The sequence below is a fragment of the Ovis aries genome, chromosome 8 (genome assembly GCF_016772045.2).
Source record: "Ovis aries strain OAR_USU_Benz2616 breed Rambouillet chromosome 8, ARS-UI_Ramb_v3.0, whole genome shotgun sequence".
Taxonomy (NCBI): domain Eukaryota; kingdom Metazoa; phylum Chordata; class Mammalia; order Artiodactyla; family Bovidae; genus Ovis; species Ovis aries.
In genome coordinates this window covers 74761767-74784459 of record NC_056061.1, presented here as the reverse complement: position 1 = coordinate 74784459, position 22693 = coordinate 74761767, and the positions used below count along the sequence as shown (strand labels likewise).

General features: G+C 49.3%; 2 protein-coding genes and 1 pseudogene across 2 annotated transcripts in view; 2 read left to right on the top strand and 1 right to left on the bottom strand.

The window, feature by feature from the left end:
• The window catches only part of LOC114116223 (tyrosine-protein kinase RYK-like), an 83182-nt pseudogene extending 75844 nt beyond the window's left edge, over positions 1-7338 (top strand).
• Positions 1-13191, top strand: part of LOC114108720 (UL16-binding protein 2-like) — a 189493-nt gene extending 176302 nt beyond the window's left edge. Inside the window, exon 2 of the transcript XR_009601672.1 lies at positions 13016-13191. The gene's annotated coding sequence lies outside the window, so the exon portion shown is untranslated. The remainder of the gene's footprint in view (positions 1-13015) is intronic.
• The window catches only part of LOC106991302 (low-density lipoprotein receptor-related protein 11-like), a 284456-nt gene that overhangs the window by 149247 nt on the left and 112516 nt on the right, over positions 1-22693 (bottom strand). The window lies entirely within an intron of this gene.

Genomic DNA, 22693 nt, shown 5'->3' with positions numbered 1-22693 from the left:
CTATATTTTGCTCCCAAGTAGCTCAGCTGGTAAAGAATCCACCTGCAAGGCAGGAGACCCTGGTTCGGTTCCTGGGTTGGGAAGATCCCTTGGAGGAGGGCCTGGTAACTCACTCCAGTATTCTTGCCGGGAGAATCCCTGTGGATGGAGGAGCCTGGAGGGCTATAGTACGTGGAGTCACAAAGAGTCAGACAGGACTGAGCAACTAGGCACAGCACAGCACAGGGGTCTATACTAGTCGGCTGGTCCTGCCATACAAAGGACCACAGACTGGATGGCTTACACCACAAACACAGGTTTTTCTACAGTTCTGTAGGGAGGAAGTCCAAGATCATGGTGCTGGAGGGTTTGTATCTTCATAAGATCCATATGTCTTATTTCTTGATGCATTTCAAACTTGAAGACAATACAACATTTGCCTCAAACACTTCATCATGTAGTTCAGTAACTAATGGTCTTTTCTTCCTTTGAATCTGTACTCTGTTTCCCCATGTCACCTTGAACTTCCAATTTAATGAATACTGCTGCATTTTCTTTAATGAACTGTATTAATTTTTTAGTTTTAATATTTAAAGGTTAAGGTTTAAAATTTAGTTTCCCCAGATAGAAATTAAGATGCATCATTTTTAGCTTCTGGCTGTGCCATGAGGCATGTAGGGTCTTGTTCCTTAACCAGGGAACAAACTCCTACCCCCTAGCAGTCTAAGCATGGAGTCTTTACCACTGGACCACAAGGGAAGCCCCCCGACCCACCATTTATATATATATATATATTTATATATATATATAAAATATAGATATTATAAATATATTTTATATTTATCTTTATCTCAGTAAGAGATAACTGATCACTAACGGGAGCCGGAGCCTCCCCAACTGCATAAATAGTACAAATTGAAGAGCTCCGGTCCATGGATGGAAATGAAGAAAGAACATAAGATAAAAATAGACATCAGGAATCTATACAGCCTTTCATTACCGTCCCTTTTGATTATTGTTGTTAGTGTTAGTGCTGTTCAGAATGATCATCTCCAATACATTTTTAGGGGATATATCAACCAGGCTGCCCTCTAATTTTCAGAAAACAATAGGGACCTCAGCTCCAGAATTCTCCCAGAGGACTCTTGAATGTGATGTTAGCAAGATCACAGTTATAGGAGAAAAAAACCTCTCCCTTCACTTGGCCTTGAACCTCACACCATGGCTGTCCAGGTCTGGGCTGAGGACTGATGGTGAAATTATAGGAAAGAGAGTGAGCATGCGTGAAGGCAAAACACAGTGAGGGTGAGGTTGGGAGAAAAAGACCCATAGGCCTCCTCCCCCAGTTATGTGAGAGCGGAATAGGGCTGCAGGGCTGGGCTGACAGAGCAGGACAGCTCTGTCTATGCCCCCTATCCCAAACACACCCTAGTTACTGGCTGAGGAAGAGGAGGAAGCCTTGATCACGCAAAAAACCACACAGTCCTGGATATGCCTATCTCTACTCTGTTCAAAAGCTCCACACCTAGCATGAACTGACACAATTTTTTCCAGAGGTGGGCCAGGCCAGCTCAGAAGGAGAGGCCTAAACACAGAGGACTGTGAGAATGTCTCCGAGTGTCCTGAGGAGAGATGGGGAGCCTTTGGGGCTGCTCCTGAGGAAGCAGGATCACAGTGGGGGAGAATGAGAACAGAACCCAAAGCTGGGGAAGGGAGAGTTCACAATTAGGGGGACAGGACTTAGCAAGGCCAAGGAGATGCTGCTGATCTCCCACTAGGATGGGTCTTGGAAGCCTGGAGAAAGGCCTGGCCCACCTGGCATGAAACAGCAAGTCCAGAACTTCTGAGGCAGGTGGGAGAGGAGGGGATCCAAGGCTCAGAGAAGTGAATCTGCCAGGGCGGACACGGCATGAAAGGGCAGGAAAGTGTGTAGTCCACCAGCTCCATGGGAAAGCCTGATGGACTCCACGGAGCCCGAGAGGAAAGGCCGGATGAGAAACATGTCCAACAGCACCTGTGAGATCTGCCAGGACTTGAAACCTGGGATCTGTGGACCTTTGCTCTAGTGCTTGCACCTGGCCAATGATCTCCTCCAGCAACAAAATGCAAAGACATTATAAGGGACTGAAAATAACTGCACGCATGCCAAGTTGAGGTTAATTATGAATGAAAAGATAAAAAAACCCAGCTGGAAAAGCAGGGTATGGTGTATGATCCCTGCACAGGGCACTGCCACGACAGTGGGAAGGCCACCTAAGCCATCCTTCAGGTCCTAACCCTTGGCCTCGCCCTACCCTCACCCCATATAAGGGGCCAGCCTGCCCCCCCCCCGCCCCCCACCAAGGGAATGAGCAAGGAGACCCCTTGTGGGTGCTCGTGCCCTCAAACTGCAGCACGTGTCCCAGGGAAGCCTCGCCTGGATTTCTTATCTGGCCTCTTATCCACTTCTATCGATTAAGGTCTGTTCCTGCCCTCCAAGAGTCTATTTGCCCAGTCCTGTGTACGTTCTGGCAGCTGTTTGGGGGGGGTTAATGGCGACCTCCACCAGGAGGACTTATGCCATACCCATGTCTGCAGCACCCAGCCATACCCAAGTCTGCCGAACCCAGAGTCCCTGCCCCTGTGGCATCATTGACTCAATGGGCATGAGTTTGAGTAAACACTGGGAGTTGGTGATGGACAGGGAAGCCTGGCATGCTGTGGTCCATGGGGTTGTAAAGAGTCGGACATGACTGAGTGACTGAATGAACTGAACTGAATGAACTGATTGATTAAGGATGCCAAGAAGCCTGGTTGTTAACATAATCTGTGGCAACCATGAAGGGCTACTGTCCCTTTTCTGCCAGAGCATCTGGGCATCTCTGTGACCTCAGGGTGCAACATCCCTGTGGTGACAAGGGGCTGTCTGAACCTCAGCTCAGAGTCACCAGGTTTGGTTGGTCTGCCTTCCTGGCCCCTGGGGGCATCAGGGCCCTCATTCAGGCATCGCGCTCCCCCTTACCCTTTGTCCCTTTCCTTCATCTATTATCTCTCCACTTCTCCTCTCTCTGTCTTATCCTTCTGAGAGAGTGGACCTCGGCAAGGACAGCATCACTCCTCTCAACTTAGGAGACAAAGTTCCCTCTGATTGTCAATGGCTCACTTTGAAGGGTGACAAGGTGGTGGGAGAGACACACCTCATACCCTGCAGGTCTTGGTGCAGCAGGTTCTGCCTCATAGGAGATTTGTTGGAATGACAGAAGTTCAAACCACTTATTAGGTAGTGGCTGGACGTCTGATTATACCGATATTCTCACTTCTATTTTCCTGCCGCCAAGAGAAGACTCGTTGGAAACTCAGTGAACTGGCAGATTTCTATATGCTGGTTTACGCGTGGGTGAGAATCCCACCTCTGGGCTGCAGGCCCACAGCCCATGTACAAAGGGCTGGTTTCTGGGCTTGATCACCCCAGTGGGCAGTAGACAGGGTGCTCCCTCCCTCATTGGCCCTTTCTGGAAGCCTGCAGGTTGGTGCCTGAATAAATAGACACCCACAGGTGCAGGGACTGAAAAGGCAATGGCGCCCTTTCCGTTTTTCAGCCTTTTCTGTGCCTCCTCCCTTTTGCTCCCCCTTGGTCCTCATACTTCCACTCCTATCCTTTTGCATCCAAGAGACTCCCTGCTGGGTCACCTTTTTCACCACCACTTGTTTCTTTTGTGCTCCCACCTCAGGCTTGAGGTTCCCACTGGCCCCCTTGCAGAAGGGCCAGTTGAGAGAAGAGTTGGGCTGGGCTGGACAAAGTGCCCTAGAGGACACTTCCCAGTAAGACCCTCTCTTTGTTTCTTGTTTGTTAATTTTCTGTCATTGGGAGGTTCTCTCAGTCAGTGAATTTAAAAGCATCTTTGCTTTATGTACTTTTCTCTGTCCAATTGCTCCTGCAAAGCTCTGCTACAACTGTGGGCATGGGTTACTTGTTGTTCAGTCACTCAGGCATGTCTGACTCTTTGCGACCCCATGGACTGCAGCAAACCAGGCTTCCTTGTCCTTCACCATCTCCTGGAGCTTGCTCACACTCATGTCCATTGAGTCAGTGATGCCATCCAACCATCTTGTCCCCTGTCATCCCCTTCTCCTCCTGCCTTCAATCTTTCCCAGCATCTTTCCCAGGTCTTTTCTAATGAGTCATCTCTTCGCATCAGGTGGCCAGTGTACTGGAGCTTCAACTTCAACATCAGTGCTTCCAATGAATATTCTGCCCCATTTCCTTTAGGATTGACTGGTTTGATGTCCTTGCTGTCCAAGGGACTCTCAAGAGTCTTCCCCAACACCACAGCTCAAAAACATCAATCCTTCAGTTCTCAGCCTTCTTATGATCCAACTCTCACGTTGATACATGACTACTGAAAAAACCATAGCTTTGAGTATAGGGACCTTTGTTGGGAAAGTGATGTCTCTGCTTTTTAAGATGCTGTCTAGGTTTGCCTGGAGAATCCCAGGGACGGGGGAGCTTGGTGGGCTGCCGTCTATGGGGTCACACAGAGTCAGACACGACTGAAGTGACTTAGCAGCAGCAGCAGCAGCAGCAGGTTTATCATAGCTTTTCTTCAAAGGAGCAAGCATCTTTTAATTTCATGGCTGCAGTCACTGTTCACAATATTTTGGAAGGCTTTTAAAACAAAACAAAGAAAAAAGGCAGCTTCCATTTCTCCCTTCCAAAATGTAACTCTTTCGGCTGGGTTCTCGGGAACCATCTGATTCATCTGTGGTCCCCCAGAGTGAGGGGAAAAAAACAGCATTTTTAAAACCGAAGCAGTAAAACAAGGAGATTTCTGGTTCTGTCTTTACATGAAATTGAATTTGTAACTGAGTTGGATTTAATTGGTGCCTTGGCTCACTGGTCTAGATGCAGGAATTTTTTATTAGAGAAGTGGCCTTGTTGGGCACCACGTCTATCCTTTAGCCCAGTGAAACAGATGCCCTGCCTTTCACTTGGCCTGCAGAGTCCAAGTTGAATATAAGCAGGTTTCCAAGTAGACAATTTCGTGGACCTGCCCCGGGTCAGCATTTCTGCTTGGTGGGGGTGGGGCGTGCGAGGGGCACGGCGTGGGGGGACTTCCACGCACTATATTGGCTCTAGCTTTCCTTTTCTGCAAAGTAGATGATGAGGGTATGATACTAAATGCAGCTCAACTTGACAGAAATTCTTCAGAAACTTCTCTTCTTCAAAAATTTGAAAGGAAGGAAAATGTGCTACAAAAAACTTCGGTCTTAGACAAAGCCACTAGCAGAACTGTTTATGATCCTGTTCATGAAGCTCCAACTACTTCTACCCATGTGTTTTATATCAGCGCAGGGGTTTACCATGCAATTATATTTCTTGTAGTAATAATATTAGCTGTTTTGCACCTTCATAGTATGACAAGAATTGAACTGGAAGACAGCATCAGTGTCCAGTAGTTCTCAAAGGTGGTCTCAGCCATGTCCCAGATGACTCAGTATCTGAGAGGAGACACGCCCAACAGTGGTACTTCCATCCCATTATCCTGCCTTGTGGCTGGGTAGAGGAGTGTTTTGAGAAGTGCCACTCTTTGGGAGGCCAGAGGGAAGGTGAAGGATATTGAAATATCCAAGGAGAGGATAACTCTACCCACGGAGAGGATGTACTCCAAGAAGGTAGTTTAGGGTGTATTTTCCATGGGATTTATGTAGATGAAAAAGATCCAAATAAAGGACAGCAGTCATTTGTAATTGCCAGGTTGATCGTTTTTTTTTTTTTTAGTATGATTTAACCATTCCTAACATAGAGGAGCCTTTAAACTTAAATGACCATGGCCTGGTGTTAACCATGTAGATCCACCCTATAATTGTGAGAGTTTTCCTTTTAATAGATGAGAAGTTAAATTTTTTTTTTTTTTTTGAGACTAGGCTTCTCACTCTGCTTGAGTTTGAGTGATCCTAAGAGAAAACTTAAATCTATGGACAGCATCAGAGCAGGTATTATTAATAGGCCATGTGAGAGGATCTCATCTAGTAATATCATGAATAGATAGAACAGGACTGAACACTCATCTAAAATAAATTTCCTAGGGGGTATCCAATCAGAGCCCTAGAGAACAGAAATCCACCAAGGTAACCCAGAAGTACTAGGCACAGGTATTTGGCCACAACCCAACAACTGGATTGAGTTTTAAACTAGCATAGAATCGTTTGTAAAAACAGAGATTAAGCTTCTGAAATTCAGGTGACAATGATTCTCACTGAACATTGCAAGCTATGAGATCTTCATCACAGAAATCTTCCTCCTATTTCCCTTATGTACATAGAGGAAAGAGAAAACCCCTGGTGATATTGCCTTACATGAATTGGGAGAATTGTAAATAGTTTTCACAGCATTGAAGATTGTGTGTCTGTGTGTATTAGCCAGTCAGTCCTGTCCAACTCTTGCCACCCCATGGACTGTAGCCCGCCAAGCTCTTCTGTCCAAGGAATTCTTCAGGCAAGAATAATGGGGTGGGTGGCCATTCCCTTCTCCAGGTGATCTTTCCAACCCAGGGATCAAACTCTGGTCTCCTGAATTGCAGGCAGATTCTTTACTGTCTGAGCCACCAGGGAAGCCTGCAGCACAAATTAGTAGAGGCCAATAATCCGCAGGCAATTTCTCAATAGGACCTGGTCCACAAGGTCAGATTGCCTGTGGAATGGATTACCTGGTCAGAAGAGAAGTCCTCCACAAAGACCTGGGTGCTCAGAGCTCTGCCATTGATGACAGCCTCAAGTTAAGAGTGCAGAGAGCCCCTCTCCAGAATCTTGTTCCCCATGGACTCTCACTGTGTGGGGGACAATGAAAAAGTGGGATCAATGGATGGCTCATGAACGTCTGGTTAAGAATGAGGTCTCCGGACTTCCCTAGCAATCCAGTCGCTAAGACTTCATACTCCAAATGAAGGGGCCCAGTTCGATCCTTGGTTGGGGAATTGGATCCCACATGCTACAACTAAGAAGTCACCATGTTGCAACTAAGAGTCTTCATGCTGCAAAAAGATCCCAAGTGTGACAACTAAGACCCAATACAACCAAAAACAAACAAACAAAAAAAGATACTAAAAAAATAATTTATTTTAGTTCTCCAGTGCTAGTGATGTGTGGGCCTTCAGAGTGATACTGTAGAAGTTCATAGCTCTGGGTCAAATACCCTACACAGATGTCGACTCTTTAGAGATATGAAAGAAGGTTATCAAGTGCCCCAGCCTATCAACTGTCCTGATGAACCATTTGCTGTGATGGCTTGTGCTGGGCCTTAGATTCAGAGGAGAAGCCCAGTTCCAGCAGGTGGCCCAGTGTCTCACAGGGCTCCATGCAGCCGTGGAAGCCTATGTCTGACTGTCCTCTCACAGTTCCCCAGCGTCAGGGGGAAGGTGCCTGTCAAGGCCCACTTGGAGCCAGGCAGTCACAAACATCACCCAGCATCGCAAAAGCACATTGTCTTCCAGAACACTATGCCTTAGGAATGCCATAGCATCTGAACTTTCTAAGACAGACTTAGTGATGTGGAATATTTTCTAGCTATCACTTTCAATAGGTTGAACTGAAAATGTTTGTATAAATCTCTTGACCAAGAAATTTTTAAACAGTGTTATAAAATAAATAATTTTTAAAATTGTTCCAACGCAAATACTTGGACTAGCTTACTGCCAAGTGCTTTTTAGTTTTTACTTCATCAAAGTAATGTAGTTGATTCACTGTTGAATGTGCCGGGCTTAGTTGCTCAGTTGTGTCTGACTATTTGCAACCCTGTGGACTATACAGTCCATGGAATTCTCCAGGATTGAATACTGGAATGGGTAGCTTTTCCCTTCTCTGGGGATCTTTCCAACCCAGGGATCGAACCCAGGTCTTCCACATTGCAGGTGGATTCTTTACCATCTAAGGCACCAGGGAAGCTCAAGAAAACTGGAGTGAGTAGCCTCTCCATTTTCCAAAGGATCTTTCTGACCCAGGAATTGAACTGGGGTCTCCTGCATTGCAGGCGGATTCATCACCTGCTGAGCCACCAGGGAAACCCTTAAGTTTCTTTCTTCTTCTTTCTTTAATATTTATCACGAGTCTTGGGAATTATTTGTCTATAAGATAAAATACTTTGTCTTAGGAAAAGAAAAATGAAAAAATGCTGTTGCCTTGTATAGGAAAAGGCAGTGTTGGAGGAAGAAAACTTAAAAGCTAGAAGGAAGAAAAAGAGAAAAAATACAATAGAAACAGAAACTACTCTTTCATGAAAAATTGCCTTTTTAATTTTTTTTTAAATAAAGAGGAGTTCTGCCTTCTTACTTTGGGGAAAGTAGGAGAGGAATTCACTGAAACACCTTAAATTTGGCAGATCCTAGCATATGGTACCCCACTCCAGTACTCTTGCCTGGAAAATTCCATGGATGGAGGAGCCTGATTGGCTGCAGTCCATGGGGTCGCTAAGAGTCAGACACGACTGGAAGACTTCACTTTCACTTTTCACTTTCGTGCACTGGAGAAGGACATGGCAACCCACTCCAGTATTCTTGCCTGGAGAATCCCAGGGACGGGGGAGCCTGGTGGGCTGCCGTCTATGGGGTCGCACAGAGTCAGACACGACAGAAGTGACTTAGCAGCAGCAGCAGCAGCGGTAGCAGCAGCAGCAGCAGTAGTTTTCAGAGCCAGGAGTGGATTTGGGGCAGGTCAATAGTAAACAATGGTGATTTTATTTTTACTTTCTGGAAAAGGAGATAACACAATTCCAGAAGGTGCAGTCATAGTTTAAGGTTAAGAATCCCTTTTACTGCACCTAGAACAGTGCTATGTACAGAATGGGTGCCGGAGTTGTGTTGTGTTAAAATAAAAAAAAAGCAAACAGATTTTGTGCTTATCTTCAAGGCTGGCTTAAGTATTAAATGGATTTTTAAAACACTTGAAAAAATTAAAGAATTCAATTTATTTAAAAAAAAAATTACATATGCATCTCGGTGAAAGGCACTCGATGCCTAGCCACTGATCAGCACCTCCCTGGAGTCAAAGCTCCTCCCCAACAGCTCAGGCTGTTACTAATTGAAGATTGTTAACCCAGATCCTACCACTGGTGAAGTTAACAAGTGGTGGAAAAGGACAAGTTGGTTTGTCTGGATCCCTGGGGAAATAGTGACCTAAAGTCCTCAGACCGCCTCCAAGTTTCCAGGTTAGAAAGGGGGCAGAGGTGGCTGCTGCAGGGCGTATCAGACCATCAGGTGGCTGTCTTGTGTGCAGTCAGGTTGGTTGGCACAAGGCGAACGTTTGAGCACCACCAAGCTTATGGTTTCAACCAGTCTGGGGGTCTGTGTGCTTGCAGCCAGCAGTTTTGATGTGCTGGGGGTCTGCTTCCTGTAGAAGCAACTTGAGGCTTGTGTCAGCTCTGTTATCTTTCAGGGAACTGGGAATTTCATGACACTGCTCTGTGGCTGCTCACAGTCTAAATTGTTACCAGTTTCCCAGCCTAAGGAGTATTTCTTTCTCCATCTTCACATGTTCTAATCCTTAACTCTTAAACCACCATTTTGAGACTCACAGGAGGCCTGGCTGACTAAAACTTTTCTACAATCAAGAGGCAGACAGAGACCATGGGGGCGGGTCTTTCCCACTAAGGCGCTCTAGGGCCCTTTTGGTTACAAGACAATTTATTACCCATTTTTCCATGGTCCCAAGAAGCCCAGGGCCTCCAACAGCTTCCCGTCTCTTGAAGAAAGTCTAAACATGCCCTCTCTCAACTGGCATCTTATCCCTCTGTCTGATAACTCACCCAAAAAAACCACACGACCTGGCGCCCAGGACCTAACTTAGGACGGACGGGAACAGAGTTTCCCAGAGTGTGACACAGGGCTCGAGGGTGAGGCTGGGCATCCCCGCTTCTACCCTTTGCTCTCACATTCATAGTGTCTAGGAATTGGGACAGCAGCAGCCTATAATGGATATTGAGTAAGGTAGGAGTTGACAGACTTTTTTCTACAGAAGAAAATAAATCTCAAAGCATCTTTAGGCAATTTGGTATCTGTATCTGGGTGCAAAAGGAGCTTAATGTGTACATCAACTGAGAACCAGACTTGTCCACTGTCCTGGTTTCTGACCCCAGTAATGAGTGACCCATCCCATAGAGAATCATCCAAGAGCTGCCTCAGTTGTCTGTTTATGAACCAGAAACGTACCCTGTCCTGCCTTGTAGCTTCTGGTGGTGGGACTGTGATAGGAGTGTGGATCTGGCTGTTAGGGGCTATTGCACCCCCTCTGCTGTAGACTGGCTTCCTTGGTTCAAGGAGCCGCAGGGGACACCGCATGAAGCCACAGGTGTGAGCAGGGGATAGTGGCCCTGTATCAACTCTGGTGTCAGGCCTAGGTCCCCTGCTGGTACATCTTATTTGTTCCCTGTGGCCCTGGTTATGCCAAGCCACATAATCACTTCTATCCTATGACGGCTGGCCTATCTGAACTAATGGTTGGGGGTTGGTGAACCCAGATCATGCTGGGCAACTCTGACATTCCATGACCAGAGGCCTCTTCTCTGCCAGGCCCCAGGACCCTACCAGGAGCCACACTGAATGGTATGGGCTTTCTCACTGCAAGTGGTGTGTCCTTTCTTCAGGACACTAGGAGTCTGTGTTGTGAGCCTCCAAGTAAAATGCCTCATACAGCATGTAGCACCTTTCCAAACACAGATAGCTATGACGTCACCGGTTCTGTTGGGTCATCTGCCCAAGAAGCAGGTCCAGCCACACTCAAGATTCATCAATTGTGACTGCTTTTGTGCCAGGACAGCAGATGCAGCAGAGACCTAGGGTCTGTGAAGCCTGAAATATTTCATATGTACCATTAGAGGAGACCTAAGACCTCAGTGGTAATTCAGCGGAGATAAGATATGGACCAGAGCTCTGCAGGCCTAGGGAGACTGTAGGTTGGTACTCGTTTCCATGATTTCCTCTAGGAGATGTTGTTGTTTACACGTACTATCAGGCGATGGGGAGTCAGGGTCAGAAGAGTGATGTGGAATTCACGACTACAGTACCCTCACCCATGGTAGTTTACTAACAACACAGACTGTCCATTCATGTCAGAAGTCCAGGACATGTGCAATGGACACTGAGTGGATCTGTGGGCCCAGAGATAAGCACTGTTAGCAGGACCTGGGACACGTGTCTATTAATTGCCTGGTCCTCGGAGCATCACTTCACAGCACGGAGGCCATGATCATGCTGCCGTTCCTGTGCATGATGTTAGCAGCACACTGGGTCCCATATGAATGTGGGAATAGTTTCTCCTTCTGCAGTTCCAGTTCAGTTCAGTCACTCAGTCATGTCTGACTCTTTGCGACCCCATGGACTGCAGCCTGCCAGGCTTTCCTGTCTATCATCGACTCCCAGAGCTTACTCAAACTCATGTGTATCATGTCGATCCAGCCATCTCATCCTCTGTCATCGCTTCTCCTCTGGCCTTCAATCCTTCCCAGCATCAGGGTCTTTTCTAATGAGTCGGTTCTTCACATCAGGTGGCAAAGTATTGGACTGACTTACCCCAGTAAATAACCATGTGGCTCATCGGGAGAGGATGGAAGGACTTCTGCAGTAGCTGTGGTGATGAAAGGGCCCTCCTCACTGGGACGTGGCTTCTTTCCTTGGTGATGCCTTCTGAGAAGTAGCTCAGTTCTGGGAATTTTGATCATCCAGTCTTGTGTTTGTCTCTCCTTGGTTTCTGTCTGTCAATCAAGCAGTTTGCATCCAGGTTCACTGACCATCTTTCTGCCTCTGGGATCACCCTGTGTTCTGAGCTAGCATTGCACTCTCTGCAGCCAGGCCCTGGCTGGCATTGGGACTCTCTGGTCACTTTCAGCTTCCCTGATAGCTCAGTTGGTAAAGAATCCACCTGCAACACAGGAGACCCCAATTTGATTCCTGGGTTGGGAAAATCCGCTGGAGAAGGAATAGGCTACCCATTTCAGTATTCTTGGGCTTCCCTTGTGGCTCAGCTGGTAAAGAATCCGCCTGAAATGCGGGAGACCTGGGTTCGATCCCTGAATTGGGAAGATCCTCTGGAGAAGGGAAAGGCTACCCACTGTAGTATTCTGGCCTGGAGAATTCCAGGGACTGTATAGTCCATGAGGGTCACAAGAGTCAGACATGACTGAGCAACTTTCACTAATCACTTTGACTGTTGTACCAACTTTGCTCCTGACATACAACACTCCACCTGGAATCTGATCTTTCCCCATTTTCCATCCTGTTCCTGCTGGAAGCCCATGGTACACAGTCTCCTACCACTATCCCTGATTTCCACAAAAGTCAGCCTTGAGCTGCTGGAGATGCTTCTCATGCACGCTTTCCTCTCGGGCTCCATAGAGTCCATCAGGCTTTCCCATGGCGCCTGGTGACCTGGACACTTTCCTGCCCTTTCATACCGTGTCTGCCCTGGCAGATTCACTTCTCTGAGTCTTGGATCCCCTCCTCTACCACCTGCCTTGGAAGTTCTGGAATTTCTCTTTCATGCCATGTGGGCCAGGCCTTTCTCAAGGCTTCTAAGACCCATCCTAATGGGAGATCAGCACCGTCTCCCCGGCCTTGCTAAGTCCTGTGACCCCTAATTGTGAACTCTCCCTTCTCCAACTTGGGTTCTGTGCTCACCCGTCAGCTCTTTGCCCCCTCCCTGTGATCCTGCTTCCTCAGGACCATCCCCACAGGCTCCCCATCACTCACAAGACCCGGGGTTAGATTCTGACAGTCCTCTGTCGTCTAGGCTTTTCCTGCAGAGCAGCCTGGCACGTCTCTGCAAAGGTTATGATGCTGTGAACGGACCTGGTGGACAAGGGGACACAGCCAGGATGTGTGAAATTTGCCAGGCAGGGGACTCCTCCTTCTCCACAAGGAGAGGAGGGGCACTGGCTGTATGGTGTGTGTTGTGGGGTGTGATTGCTCTGTCAGCCCAGCCCTGCACTTTACTCCGCTCTCACATAACTGGGGGAAGGGGCCTCAGGGTCTTTTTTCCCCAACCTCACCCTCACTGTGTTTTGCCTTCACAGATGCTCATTGTCTTTCCTATAATTTCACCATTGATCCTCGGCCCAGAGATGATCAGCCATGGTGTGAGGTTCAAGGAGAAGTTGATCAAAAGATCTTCCTCTCCTATGACTGTGGTAGAGCTAAGATCAAGTACCTGAGTCCACTGGGAGAGGAAGTGAAATGTATGAGCGCCTGGGAAACACTCAAGGACACTGGAGACTTGCTCCAGGGGCAAATGCCTGACGTTACACTGGAGAATCACACGGACAAGGGTGAGTTAGAAAATCCAAATGCAGGAGGAGTAGGCTGGGGGCTTAGCTGCATTCACTGTTTTCGGGTTAAAAAAAAAATTTGGATACTGTCCTTCCCTAGTAGTCCAATGGAAAGAGCAGCTGTTGCAGGAGAGACCAGGACCAGAGTAGCTGGACCCAGGGAAGGTGGACCCCGGTGAGGCAAAATATCTGTCAAGTGCAGAGGCTGAGTTCTGTCTTTTCCTCGGTGGGAATAGGCCCTCTGACCCTGCAAGCCAGGATGACATGCTGGCATGAAGGCAATGGACACACCAGTGCATCCTGGGAGTTTGGCTTCAATGGACAACTGCGCCTCCTCGTTGATTCGAAGAATGGATCCTGGACAATGGTTCATTCTAAAGGGAGGCGGATGAAAGAGAAATGGGAGAATGACAGGGCTGTGACGGACTTCTTCAGGACGGTCTCCATGCGAGGCTGTTGGACCTGGCTTCAGGATTTCATGGTGTGCTGGGAGGAAATGCTGAAGACCTTGGGTAAGTGAGAAGGGAGGAGAAAGTGGTCGTCCTCTCATGGTGACATGGACCCACCCCTCTGTGTTTGTGAAAATGACCCGTCAGAGGTGGGCTGTCCTGGAAGAACAATGGCCCAGGGATGTTCTGTCACCCTCCTTCCTCTTCCATCTCTTGGCGTCTCTCCTCACAGCACAGGCCTTTGTACTGTTGAACACGGATTCTCACTGATCCTAAGCATGAGAGCATCTCTATGATTCCAGTCTCCTTCTTACTATTCCCTCTTTCTGGAAACTTCTTTTAAATGTCACCAATCCTCCTGGAAATCTGTCAATAGCACTTCTGCTGTCAGCTCCTGAGGACTTCATCCTGATGTCACCATCTCTGATGTCACAGCAGGACTGAGTGACTCTGTTGGAAATCTTGCTTCCCCATTAGCTGTCAGAGTCCCATGGGGACTGGGCTCCTCCCTCCCTCCCATCTCGCCTGAGGACCTGTCACAAGGGCCTCCACGTGTGGGTGCAAGCAGGCTGCATAGTAGGGGTACCTGGGTCAGGGGGGCTGAGGTGGCATCTGCCAAGTTTGGGGTCTGGACGAGGGCTTCACCCTTATTCTCCTTTCAGCATCACCGACCACGGGCCCCCTACAGTGAAGTCCTCGGCCACAGCCATCAAGCACATCACCGGGATCCTCCCCGTGCTCCTCAACAGTTTCGTCATAACTGTCTTCCTGGGCTGAGTCCTTTCCAGGAGCAGGTACTGAGGGCAGAATTCAGAGGGAAGGCAGGGGCACAGGGCCTGGTGTGAGGCCGGGGAAGGTGAATCCCAGCCAACCCATGCCCCTCACTGAACCTCTTCACCCTGGAAATGAGCAGGTGAATAAGACCCCATATCACCCGAGAGCAATAATTGCCGACCCAGCTCCAAAGGCTCAACCTCACAGGAAGTGGCCTGGGTCAAGCAGGCAAGGCAGGAGCCCCACAGCAGAGACTGTGGGAAGGGCTGAGGCCAGGCCTGTGCTCCTAGAGCAGCAGCAGGTCTGACTCAGTGTGGTCTGCACCTCACCAACCTCCTGGGGACCCAGAGCCTCTATCACTGAGCGGCCCTGCCTTGAGCAGAGGTACCTGCGGATGGGTGGGTCTGAGCTGGGGTGGAGGTGCACAGCGGGGAGGGAGCAGGAAGAGATGGGAGGCATGGACCCTGGTCCTGGGAGCTGTGTGTGCTGCTCAGAGGCTGGAGGGGAGTGAAGGAAGGAGGTTTGCCTGCAGTCCCCCAAGGCTGTCAGGAAGCAAGGCCCCTCCTCCGGGGACCTGCTCCCTGGTCCTTTAGGCCCCCCTCGGGGAGGATCAGGACCTGAGTAAAGGGAGCAGATTGATTCCTCACTGGCTCCAGTCCTGAGCCTGAGCAGGGGGTGTCAGGGCCTGGGGTGACTCTGTGATGCAGGAAGGAAGGAGGAGGTGACAAGAAGCTGCTGGGCCTGGGGTGGGGGTAGGGGTGGAGGACATAGGAGCCCCTCAGTGAGGGCGGGGCTGGAGGGGGGCTGGGGAGGGGCAGCCCCAGGAAATTGACAGGAGTTCCTCAGCCCCCTGGACCAAGGCCTCTTTCTTTTCTGCAGGAGACGGTGCTCCCAGGAAGCACGGCAGGTGATCTGTCTGCCTTTCTCCTGCTCTTCACTTTAGATCCAGGAGATCAGACCCCATGAATCCTGAATCTGTTTTCCAGTTACAATGTCACAGTAGATGCATCACTTCATGGGCTTTATCACATTTGACGAAATCCTACACAGCATTTCTAAAAAAAAAAAACAGAAACAATTTATTTCACCACTTTCTCCTGGTGCTAAGTGATGGAATTTCGACACTGAAATATTCAAGTACTTGAAGAAATCTCCATAAACAGGACATTTTTCATCGTATTCTAGTTTGTGGATAATTAAACTCTGCCTCGTGACCTCGTTCTTGCTAATGATATTGCAAGAAAAATACCATCAGCTATTACAGGACTCAGGGATTCTTTCTGTGTCTGGAGAAATCACCTCAGCCTATTTTCAATAGAAAAAAGTTTTATTTATGACTATTTCCCTTAATAATTTATTATGCTGAAAGTGAAAGTGTTAGTCGCTCAGTCGTGTCCAACTCTTTGCGACTCCGTGGACTTTAGCCCGCCAGGCTCCTCTGTCCATGGGACTCTCCAGGCAAGAACACTGAAGTGGGTTGCTGTTTCCTTCTCCAGGGGACCTCTCCAACTCAGGGACTGAACCTGCGTCTCCTGCGTTGACAGGCGGATTCTTTACCATCTGAGCCACTGGGGAAGCCTGTTTATGATGCTGGTGCTGTTTAAATCAGCATCTCAGTCTCCAGAAAACTTGAAGTATGTGAGAGTTTTGTTTTCTAACCCATGAGAGAGGTCATGATGTCTCACCATTTCTCCTTCTTATGGGATTCAGTGCACCTGGTGATACGGAGGAAACAGGGTCTGAGAGGACACATGCACCCTGTGTTCATGGCAGCACTGCTCACGGTAGCCAGACCTGGAAGCCACCTAAACGTCCACCCACAGGTAAATGGATAAAGAAGATGTGGGACATATACACAGGGCAATATTACTCAGCTGTTAGAAAGAAAGAAATAATACCATATGTAGCAACATGCATGGAGCTGGAGATTGTCATATCGAACAACATAAGTCAGACAGAGAGGCAGAAGCACCTGTTGACATCCTTTATACTCAGAATCAAAAAAGTCATGATATAAGTGCTCTTACTTACAAAACAGAAAGAGACTCACAGACTTAAAATATGAATTTATGGTTGCCAGGGGGAAAGGATGAAGGGAAAGGAATAGTTAGGGAGTCTGGGATCAACGTGTACACACTGATTTATTTACAATGGATAACCAGCAAGGACCTACTGTATAGCACATAGAACTCTGCTTAATGTTACGTGGCAGCCTGGGTGGGGATGGGAGGGGAGTTGGGGAAGAATAGATGCATGTATGGAAGAGAGAGTGAAAGAAGGTTACTTACACAGTCATGTCCGACTCTTTGGGATCCCATGGACTGTCAGCTGCCAGCTCCTCTGTTCTTGGAAATCTCCAGGCAAGGGAGTTCTGGAATGAGTTGCCATTTTCTTCTCCAGGGGATCTTCATGACCCGGGGATTGAACCTGGGTCTCTTGCGTTGCAGGCAAATTCTTTAGCAACTGAGTCACCAGGGAAGATAGAGACATGTAAGTGAGTAAGTGTTAGTCACTCCGTCATGCCCGACTGTTTGCAACCCCATGGACTGCAGCCCACCAGCCTCCTCTGTCCATGAGATTTTCCAGGCAAGGATACTGGAGTGGGTTGCCATTTCCTTCTCCAGGGGATCTTCCCAACCCAGGGATCGAACCTGGGTTTCCTGCACAGCAGGCAGATTCTTTACTGACTGAGCTACGAGGGAAGCCCTGTATGTGTGTGTTAAATCCCTAGCCTAGCTTCTTTGTGCTGCTCATTCAGGATGCCTGCACTCCTTTCTGGGTGTATATTTCTGCCTTGCCTCCGTCTTTAAATAAATGAACTATTTCTGTATGTCTCCAGTAATAACTTTGGTATCTGTTTTTACAGCTTTTGCCTCCTTGAAACATTCTTGCTTTCAAAGATGGTAAGAGCCAAGGGAACTTTGCATCTCGCCCCTGGTGTTTAGTGTCTAGAACTCCTCATTTTACACCAAGCTCCCCAGGTTCAATTCCTGGGCAGGGAACTAAGATCCCTCTTTAGCACCGCTCACTGCGGTCCCTCTAGATCAATAACAAGGAAATATACACCTTATATTACTACACCTTATATTAAGGTGTAAATATGCACCTTAAATATACAGGTAGAGGGGCTTCAATTTTGTCATAGGAGATTGCGCCTCTGCCAAGAGTTTTTAAAAAAAGAGAAAGTCCTTCCAAAATTAACCTGGTTCCTTCCCTTTCTAGGCCCTTTAATGGCTACTGTTGTTCTTTCCTTTCTAGCCCTTGTTTATTTAACCTTTTGATTGACTTTGTGTCTGTAAGATCTACCAGTTTGAAATAACACTCCTGGTGGCTCAAGGAATACAGCCCCTTCCAGTGGAGGGTGGCCCAGATCCATGTAGGTCTTTGTGAGGGACTTCTGCACCTTGAGGGGAGGCTCAGTTCAGTGGTCCCTGTCCAGCAGGGAGTTTTGATAGAAGAAAGCTTCAGCCCCTTAAACATTAAGAATAAGGATGTAGACCCCTCAGTGGGTAATGAGACAGGCTGGGACAGTTTGCTGCAGTGAGTGTACCTGGACAAAAGTCACATCAAGCATCACAATACAAAGAAATTGTAAGGGGCTAAAAATAATTGCATGCATGTGCAGTTGGGGAAAATAATAACAAGATACAAAGAGACCAAAAACCCAAGGGGATTTCAGAGCAGCAAGGAGCAAAAGCAGGGTACTGGTCATGATCCCTGCACACAGCAGCACCAAGAGGGAACAAACACCCAGCTCACCCCCTCTGGCCTGAACCCAGGACCCTCCCCCACCCTCATCTCATAGGTGGGACCGGCTCCCTCACTGTCTGGAGCCAGCAAGGGAACATGTTACTTGTTTTTGCTCCCTCATGACTTCCAATAAAGCTTTTTTTCCCCCCTGAATTTGTGTCTGGACTTTTACCAACTTCTGTTGATCGAGTCCAGGATCCCTGATCGGTAACACAGGAGGGCTTTTGCTGAAGGTCAGGATGCGGCTCGGAGATGGTGTCTCCAGTGGGCTTCCAGCAGAAACGGGTTGAACGCATGCAGATCCCAGGTGGGGATGCACCGTGTCAGGAACAAAGCAGGCACAATGGTTGATATGAGTAGAGAGATGTGATGGCTGCCAGGTCCTGACTGCAGAGAGTATGATGCTAGTTCCCAGCACAGGGCGATCCTAGAAGCAAACACCCGGATGGGCGGCCAACCTGGACACAAACAGCACGACTGAAAGGGATGAGACAGGGAATGCCCTGGGGCTCCACAGGTTAGGACTCCAGGCTTTCACTGCCAGGTGCCCGGTTTGATCACTGGTCAGGGAGCTAAGATCCCAAAAGCCAGGCAGCCGACCAGAAAACAAAACACCCAAGAAACCAAAGAAAATAGAACACAAGCTGGATAATCAAGACACCTAAAACCGCCATCATAACAGCTTGTCTGGATACTTTGCCCAGTTTCTAGAACTGAGCCAGTTATCAGAACCGAGAACCCGTTACCTGAGAGAGATGCAGTTTCCAGCAGGCGGGCCCTCATCACCATGGCAAGCACAGTGCCCCGGTCCTCTGGCCTTCCCCATCCTTGGGAGCCACATGGCCATTGACTCAGGTAAGCGCACACTGGGAAGCAGAAGACACCCCACATTCCTATGGACCCTGTGTGTGACTCACATCATGTCCAGGGATCTGAAGCATCATCGCAGCCCCGCTGTTATTCATGTGATGCATGAGGTGCAGGGTGCTGAGTATATAACCATCCTGCATCCTGCTTACAGGAGTATCATGGTGTGTGAAGACCCACACAGTGGTTATTTCACATTCTCCAGGTTACATCCAGTGATGGAAAAGTCTCTGAGGTTACGAATGGGGTGAAGGCTGCCATAGTTGAGAAGTATGAGTACATTCTCATATTGCCTTTCTTTTGCTACAAACAGAATGTTGCAAGACCACCCTTTTCAGGGTAAAATGACAGAGATTAGTGAACAATAGTAACCTGAAAGCATGCAGGGCTCTGATCCCTTCACATCTCCTTTTTATGTCTGCCTGGTGTAAAGCATTTCTATCAATGGCTGGACACTAAATATTTCAGAATTTGCAGACCAGAGGCCTCTGCAACTGCTCACCTCAGTTGTGGAAGGTGTTCATGGAGAGGACATGAAGGAAGGAGTGTAGCGGGATCCGCCACAGGGACCCTAGGACCCTGCAGCACCCATGACACAGAAGTCCATCAGCGGGGAAATCGTGCCAGGGGTAACCTGCCTGCCTGCTAAGTCACTTCAGTCATGTCTGACTCTTTGTGACCCTATGGACTGTAGCCCACCAGGTCCCTCTGTCCATGGGATTCTCCAGGCAAGAATACCAGTGTGGGTTGCCACGCCCTCCCCCAGGGACAGCTTGTGACATCCTAATCAGAGCATCACAACCCAGCCCCACAGGGTCAGAGGTATGACCACACCACTTGTAGTGGGGAAAGCCTAACATTTAAACATGGCTACTGATATGGTCCTAAGTCTGGTAGAGAAGGGACCTCCAGTCTTGATGAACTGGGCTCATCCACTTGGTAATCATTACCGAGAGGTCAGCTGTCGTAGGATAGAAGTGATGGTGTGGTTTGGCATAAGCAGGGCCACAGGGAACAAATAAGATGAGCAGAAGGGGACCAAGACCTTACACCAGAACTGTGGCACCTCCCTGTCCTCTGCTCACCTCTGTGGTTACACAGGGTCCTCGTGGTCCCTTGGACCGAGGAAGCCACTCTACAGCAGAGGAGGGGGGCGTTAGCCTGTAACTGCAGGACCCACCCTCCTACCACATTCCCATCACCAGAGGCTACAAGGCAGACCAGGCAGGGTTGGGATTCATACAAAGGCAGCCGAGGCAGCCTCTGGATAATTCCCCAGGTGATGAGTCGCCCAGTGCTGGGGTTCGCAAACCAGGGCAGTGGTCAGAGGGGTTCCTCTGGTTTTTCACGTTGTCTTTGCCTGTTTTCGCACCACAAACCTGGACGTGCACAGAGACAGACGCCAAAAGGCCTGAAGAGACGAACAGATTTGTCTTCTGTAGAAGAGTTCCCCAGCTCCTGTCTTAATCAATAACCATTATAGGCTGCCATTTCCACAGTCTGTGGACGATAGGAATGTGGGACCAAAGGTCAGAAGTGGTGGTGCCCTTCCTCACCCTCCGGCCCCATGTCACCCTTCAGAAGAATGGGCTCCCGACCCTCCTGGGGACCAGGCTGGGAGGCTTTTGCTGGGGTGAGTCCTCAGGCAGGGGATAAGGTACCAGTTGGTGGAGAGTGTGATTCGGGTCCCTTCACAGGTGGGAAGGTATTGGAGGCCCTGGGCTTCTCGGGATACAGAGATGTGGAATGAACTTAGTGAGCTGCGGAGGAGGAGCTGTGGCCCCTAAGGGGATGTGTCTGGGGAAGGGAGAGCCCGGGGTGGCACGGGTGGTTCCTGGCTGGTAAAGACGCCTGGGAGTCAAGGGCAGGGGGTCGTGTGGAGGAGAAGGGTTTGTGTAAACAGATGAGATGAGTGGTGTGTGCTTTTCAGGGGGTGTCCGGGTTCTTCCCCACAGGAAGGTCGCCTGTCCCAGCCCTGCCATGGGGGCTCCCACTCCTGGAGGCATGGCTGAGGGGCTTGGAGCTTAGGGATGGCAGTGTTTCCTGCCATGCTCTCTCCTTGTCCTCTCGCCTCCCCACCTCCCATAGTCTGAGTATTGTTATTTTAACCAGTTTGCGCTTTTGCTGGCCTGAAAGTGGCCAATCAGCCCAGCAGCTGCCAACAAGGAAAGGAGCTCACCTAAGGACTGAGGAGGAGGAGGCAGAGGCAACACCACGCCTGTGGGCTCTCTAATCAAGGCAGGTCTGGTCCCACTCTCTGGTTATAATGCATCAACCCTGCCCTCTCCCAGCAGGTTCACCAGGAGCTCACCACCCTGTGCTTCGTGGGCACAGTTGGGCAGCAGAAGCAGGACCAGGAAGCACGACTGAAGTTGGTGCCAGCAGCCCTTGCCACCTGGAGCCCTGGGGTGACCCACCCTTGAGGAGGAGCCTGGTTGGCCAGTGGAGAAGGGAATGAGTCCCCAGAGTCCTCCCACTGGAGTCTCTCCGGGGGGCTCCCCTAGGCTCCCCACACTCTCTGTGGGACTGATGTTCCTCAAAATTTCAATGATCTGTCCCTCCCCTTTCTTCTATCCAGCCCCTTCTCTGGATCCCCGGGTTCCTTGTGTTTTTTAGCAGCACTAACACCTGATACGGGGCTTCCAGGTGGCTCAGTGGTAAAGAATCCACCTGTCAATGTGGGAGATGTCTGTTCCATCCCTGGATGGGGAAGATTCCCTGGAGGAGGAAATGGCAACACACTCCAATATTCTTGCCTGAGGAAATCCCATGGACAGAGGAGGCTAGAGGCATACAGTCCACAGGATCACAGAGATACGACTTAGTGACTAAACAACAACAACTCCAGAGTCAGGGGTTGGCGAGTCCTCAGCATATACACACTTGGGGCCACCTGCATGATCTCCTCAGGTCCTAAATGAATGTTCAGCCTCTGTTCATTCCCGTAGGTAGCGTTTCCCATTGACAAATGTGTAAGTTGAGGCATGGCAACATGAAGAATCTAGCAGTCAGAATTTTATCCAGATTCCTGTTTCTGGAGGTATCTATAGTCCACATCCATGAAACTGCTTCCGGTACTAATTGCAACCTCCCCAGCCCTCCACCTCTGACCTCACGCCTGGGGATCTGGAGTGAGGCCGGGGGTCAGGGGCAGGCATGGGGTGAGTCTGGGTGCCCAGGTCCTTGCGGCCTGTGCTCCACACATGGGGCTGACCTGGCCCATCCTTGGTGGCAGCCTCTGACTTCCTCCTGTTCTCCCAGTCTTTCCTCCCTGTGGTCTGAGTCTACCAGGGGCTTCCGGGTTGCCTCCTCCAGGGGATTCAACTCAGGCTCCCACCCCCAGCCCTTCATTAGAGAGTCTGTCCCCACACAGCTCACCTGGCCCCACGAAGCTCTTGCCCCACCCAACCCTGAGTCCTGCCCACCCTTGTGGGTGTCTTGTCCTCCAACCAGCCTCCCAGCACAGGTCTGTCCCACACAGAGACTCTAGTGAGTCCATTGAAAACCTTCTTGTCTCCTTTGCACCTGCTGATTCACAGAGTTTGCTGCTCTCCGTGGGCGGCAGATGGGTGACCACAAGGTAGAG